This window comes from Mugil cephalus, chromosome 1 (assembly GCF_022458985.1).
Source record: "Mugil cephalus isolate CIBA_MC_2020 chromosome 1, CIBA_Mcephalus_1.1, whole genome shotgun sequence".
NCBI classification, from domain to species: Eukaryota; Metazoa; Chordata; class Actinopteri; order Mugiliformes; family Mugilidae; genus Mugil; species Mugil cephalus.
In genome coordinates, this window is record NC_061770.1 from 29,238,921 (window position 1) to 29,245,081 (window position 6,161).

At 41.2% G+C, this 6,161-nt stretch overlaps 1 long non-coding RNA gene across 2 annotated transcripts; it reads right to left on the bottom strand.

The window, feature by feature from the left end:
- Positions 1-493: 493 nt before the first annotated feature.
- On the bottom strand, positions 494-5,811 carry LOC125010436. 2 transcript variants are annotated; one of them, XR_007113073.1, is made up of 4 exons: positions 4,863-5,811; positions 4,124-4,317; positions 3,918-4,002; positions 494-1,239 (listed from the first exon to the last, which is right to left on the bottom strand). It is a non-coding gene; the product is annotated as an uncharacterized LOC125010436 (long non-coding RNA). The 2 variants fall into 2 exon arrangements; XR_007113072.1 differs by lacking the exon at positions 4,863-5,811 and having other exon boundaries at positions 4,124-4,830.
- Positions 5,812-6,161: the final 350 nt, after the last annotated feature.

Sequence of the window (6,161 nt, forward strand, 5' to 3'; positions counted from 1 at the left end):
TTAAAAGGTTAAGTGTCTTTGTCCTCGTGTGTCTTTGTCTCTCTATCTCCCTGTGTATTTGTTGGATGCTTTGTTTTCTCCTGGACAGTTTGTTAGTTTGTTAAACGTTTAGTTTATTCCTCCTGTCTCAGAGTCAGAGTGTCCTGTGTTTTAGTCGTCTCTCCTCTCTGAACATTGTGACAGAGTGAGAAGAGATTCGATCTCTGATAAACTACAAACTCCTGAATGTGAGACTCAAACTGGATTCTGGATCTCCTCCCATGTTCTCACCTGTTCCTCAACCAGCTCAGACTCTGGCCTCTTAACACAGTGAACCAGGAAGTGTCCTTTAATCGCATGTGGAGTCTGCTCCCATCTACTGGTGGTTCTAAGTATTACAGCTGAGTGATGTGCATAAACCAACAAAATGACAGACCAAGCAGAATCTCAAAGTACACAGGATCAAAGAAGGAAATAAACACAAATAATTTGGGGGCTCCATATCACTTGATTCAAGAATCATTTATTGTCATTATGTGTGAACATAACGAAATTTTGGATGGTAGCTCCTGGCTGAATTAGTGCAAATATGAAAACAGTAGAAATCACTATTGTGCTTAATTGTCCTTCAAAATATCCGTGATTGGCAGATGTGCTTCATTACAAACACCTCATAATCATTATTACACAGGATGAGATGTTACAATCCCTTGAGCTAAGATCTGAGTCAAAACACATTTAGAAGCTCAGTCGAACTGAAAAACTGACCAGCAGGCTAGCAGTCAGCTACCACCCAGCAACCAACAAGAAGCCACCAACTAGCCAACAGCAGTAGGTTAGATGTGATGGGATAAGCGGCTACATGCCAACCAACACTTCTCCCCTCTGCAAAACACGAGAAAAACATATTTAGAGACCCAGTCCAACTGAACAACACCAACAAGGAGACACCAGCTAACTAGCCTAGCCAACAGAAGTAGGAACGTTATTGATCCTGCAGAGAAAGCCAGACCATTGCTGTAGTGACAAGAGCAAAAACAAATAAAATACAAGTTATTGAGTTAATATGTTACTGGAGACATAAAGGAACTGGATGTTATCATTAGAAACCTTTAAACAGAAACATATTTATGACAAATAAACATGTTTTTCAGAGATGTACTGTGGCCTGAGGGGCTGAGTAGACCAGTCCTGCAGCTGGACATCAGTGGTTGGACCGGTGGACTAAAGAGTAGACGACTGTTGACTCTGGAGAAAACTCTGAACACAGACACACAGAGAGAAAACAAAATGAGACACACTTGTAGGGTTACAGGTTTTCTAACACAAACTCAGGGAAGACCTCAGATCCAGTCTGGTTACGTCAGTCTGAACTTTATCATCTTCAAAACACAGAGTTACAGTCCTCATGCTTCCACAAACACACTCTGTCCACTTTAGTTGGGTTTTGAACCTTTGAATGTTTCCTGTTACTACTGATCTTTCTTCTTTGTCTCTGTCTAAACCTGTTCCATCATCTCTAAACTGTCCAATGATTTTTCCTCCTCTCTGTTCATTGAACATGTTTTGATCTTCTCCATCACCACCTCATCGTTCTGGATGTCCACAGAGTCTCAGCTGTAGTTTCCATCAGTGATCTGGTGTCTGGGAACACATCAGGTATCATCTGATGACTTAGTCTCTGTTTACCTGCATGTTACGAAAACCTGCTCCATCATGATTGGTCAGTATTACTGGGACTAGAACAAAGACCAGGAAGATTCAGACTCCACCACTGAAGTCTAGACTCTTTGTCTCTCTGGGACATTGATCTGAGACGTTGATTCTCATCATCAGAATCTAATCACCAACAGTTTTATTCTCTTCTTAACACCTCTGGTGGGAATGTTTGTGAAACAGAGAAGTGGACACTAAGAGCAGCCAAAGGATGCCACACTATACTGAGAAATACCACCATCACACCATCTGATCAGACTTCAGTTCAGAGAAGGAGGAAGTTGCTGCTGTGGTTTTACATGCAGAGTTAAACAGTTCTACATTAATAACTGTATCAAGAGACAGTTTGAGACAGTCTGATCATTTTACATTTCAACTATTTCCACAACAAACCAGAGATGAATGGATCCTACTAACAACTAACACTAGCAACACATCAGCAACTGATGCTGGTTGATGTTCATTTAAATCAGTCAGGATCTTTAGTTGATCAGGTGGATCCATTAAACTGTATCAGCTTGATTTTACTCACAGACGTCAATGTTTTTCCCTGAGATAATATATGTTTATTAATGATGATGATGCTGATGTCAATGTAATGACGTATGAGAGGAAGGAAAAAACTGGCATTGAGCTCCACCTCAGGAGGTCAGACCTGTGACTGCTGTGTGAAGGCAGGTCGACCCAGGTCAGAAGATTCTGCATCAACCTGCTGTCCTCAATGTGAACGTGCTATATGGCTGCATTCACACGTAGCTAAAAAAAGTTGTTTTCTCCAGTTTTCCTTGGCGACATATCGAGAAACTCTCCGTAAAACCCCATCTAGTTGTAGAAAGGCTGTAGTACATGTCCCAGGTCTATGTGTGGCGCTGTTTCTGCTACAGAACTCAGTCAAAAATAGAAGAAGCTGACGTCCTGGGTCGACCCGGGATTTTCAGTGTATCAGAGGCAGCTTCTTCCCCAGAGCTGTGAAATCAGTAACTGCCCCCTCCTTGCATACACACTATCCTATCCCAGCTGACATCAGGTGAGAGGGGGGGTGATCCACCCTGGACAGATCTCCAGTCTCTCAGGACTAACACAGAGACAAACAATCATCAGCCTAACAAGCATGTCTTTGGAGGTGGGAGGAAACCAGAGAACCTGGAGAAAACCCACGCAGACACAGGGAGAACATGCAAACTCCAGCCACAAAGACCTGAGCTGGACTTGAACATGGACCTTCCCACCACCACAGTAACATCTGTCCTGGGAATCCAGTCACAAGTGTCCAGCTCTGAATGTCTCCATCCAGCTCTCCTGATCTGATCTCAGTTTCTATGTATGTAAATAAACTCCAACATCATTTGAGACGCAGTAGAACAGTAGTTATCTCTAATGGATCTCTACCGCTGCTCCAAAGACTAGAACTGCTGTCTTTGTGTGTGCATTATGAGTTTTGCTCACATTAAGTTATTATTTATTGATCTCCAACCTGAACTTAATCCAGATTATAACTCCAACCCTGAAAGCTTTTATACGAACCATAATCTAATGAAGAGATGATGATGAATAGAAATAAAGACACCAGTGATTGAGGAAATAACTTAACTCCATGTGGATGTTAATGCAAGGTGATAAAATCCAGTGTCTTTCAGGGTCCTCCAGTGAACCATGAGCAGGTTCATGTTTAGATCAGAACCAGGAAACAGAGACGTTAGTTTCTGTTAAGAGACTCACCACAGGAACAAACCACAGGGTTCAGCACAGAGAACAAAGCTCCCTGACACAGAGTCATGGACTAAAGGTTAGATTTACCACAGATGGTCTAGTTGTTGTTGGGTTATGATACCAAAGGAAATGTGAATTATTAAAATTAAAACTGTAATTTATGAACTCTGTATGATCAGTTGAGTGAAGTGTTTGTTTTTCTCCATCACAGTCCATCATGTCCCTATAAACCTTCAGAGTCAAAAATTATCTATCATCTTGTCACATGGTAAAAAAACAATGTTACGTCAAGGATTCTCATTTTATAAAAAACGATTCTTACTTTCTAAAAGTATTCTCATGTCTCAGAAAGTATGATGTCAAAACACAAAATAGTCACAGAGACTCTGTTTAACTCTCATTAGGTCTAAACCCCAGAACAGACGATGGTCCTCACAAAGATACAGAGACATAATAATAATAATAATAATAATAATAATAATAATAATAACAATAATAATAATCAACTCTACCTCTTCTCCGTCTGATCGTCTTTCTTGTTCTGTGATATTTTAATTTTACCGTACGTGATGTCTTCTCTGACGTTTCCTCCAACGGCTGAAATGAACAAAAACGAACAACAATGTAATTTCATGTAAACAAAATTGTTAGAATTATTTAATTGTAAAATTTTGAATAATTTATTTATTTCGTAGCGAATCCAGAGTCTGTGTCTCACCTTCATGTTTCCTACAAACACATCGTCTCACCTGGAAAACCAGAAACACCAGGAGAACCAGAGAAAAGAAAGAAAGAGACAAGAACACAGGGAGGAGAGGAGAGGAACCAGGAGGAGGTGTCGACTGCTGCTGTTCTGAAAGTCTTCATCTGCTAAATGTTTATTTCAGTTGCAGTAAAACCAGGACCGTGGTGCTACACAAATATAAATGTACACAACATCACAGAACTGACACATTTCTATTTCCAGTTCAACAAAGACAGAGAAGACAGTGTAACGTATTAATGACTGCATCACTACAGTCCAGTACGTAGGCTAAGGTCCAGATGAAGAGTCATGCAAACAGCAGCAGTGCTGTTCTATGGTCAGTGCTAGAGAATAATGATCAGTTCACAGTTAACTGACTCTGTTCTCATGTTGGTTCTTCCACTTTAATGCTGTAGTTTGAATCTAAAAGCAGAAGTTGAAGCTTCCTCGTGGTTATCCTGACTATGAACAGTGACAATATTCAACAAACACACGACTTGTAGCTCAGAGCATAAAGACAGGTGTGTGTTCACTTCACAGTTCCACTGATAGAATCACTGACTGAAGCCGACCTGTTCCTTTCTGACCAGTTTCCTCTTTAAATGATTCCAGTTCCTCTTTAGACCTGCAGCTGGTCCTCATGCTGACTTGATCCTGACTAGTTTCCATGTCTCCTTCATCACTTATCAACAGTCAAAGATTGTGGACTTACAGAGCAGACGCTGTAGAGACGTTTCCTTCATTGTCCTTCTCACTCGTCTGACCTTTTTTCATCTTTTCTCAGTGACACCATGTAAAGCCCGCCCTCTTCCTCTGACTGGCTTCTTCCTCTTTTTGCTTCAAACTCAGTCACAGATAAATAACTTGAAGTAAATCTACGTAAAAATACAAGAGATGAAACTGTCCAAACACCACAGAGTCTTTACGTCTCCTATAAAACTCTAAAACTAATGAAGGAATAAAAGGAGCTAAACATGAAAAGTCCATGATGTAATGATCTATCAAATGTGTGTATGAGCATAGTTTGAACATGATTACAGCTGAACTCAGACATTCTGTTGATCTTTTCTCTAAGGTCACTTTACTGCTTCAGTGTCTGTGAACAATGAGGCCTCACTGAGTGTTTTCAATGAACTAATGTGTAGAACAGTCTGACCTGACACCATCCCTGCAGTGTCTCCATGTGACCAGCAGAGGGAGATGTGAAGCAACAACTTACTGTTGTCTGACCTGGTCTTGTTTGTGTTCCCTCCATAGATCAAACAGAGTATCCAAGGTTAGTGGGAAAAACTGACGTCCATTAGAGACAGTAGCAGCCTTCTGAGGGGACAGAGACGTTACGTCTGTAGGACCTGAGGACTGTCCAAGGTTGGAACCAACAACCTGCTGACACATACTGAGTCAGTGTGTTTACTTGCACAGTTTAATGGAGCTATGCCCAAAGTTTGACTTTCTGAAAGTGTCCTTGTCCCAGTTTACATGGAATAACTAATAATAACTAATACGGCTCCTTTCTTGACCCATTACTGGACTCGTTCATTTCAAATAACAGTCAGATGGATAATAGTTCAGCTTTTTAATGTGTACACTACTCATGGTGCAGATAGATGGCGCTATTCCCTCAGATGGTTCTTCTACCATCTCTGTTTACATTCTTCTTCTGCAACCGACTTTCCTGGATGTTTTTGTTCCAGGGTCATACATGTGGGAGTAATCTCATTATCTGGGTGTCTTTATCAGATAAGGAGAACTCTGATAACTCTGATAGTAGTTGGAGTAAAGTGTTTACATGCACTTAAGTTGTCCAGTTAAAGTCGGATTTACAATGCTTACGCCGGTATGTCAGGGCATGAGGCGGAGTTTCACCGTGCTTCAGAGCATGTTGCTCACATAAAGCAGTCAGCTAGGAAAGAGAGGACTATGGAGCTCTAGTGGGAGCTCTGCAGTGCCGTTTTGGACAATACAACCAGCCTGGTGTTCTGCGCTCAGAACTGTCAAACAGGAAGAGGCA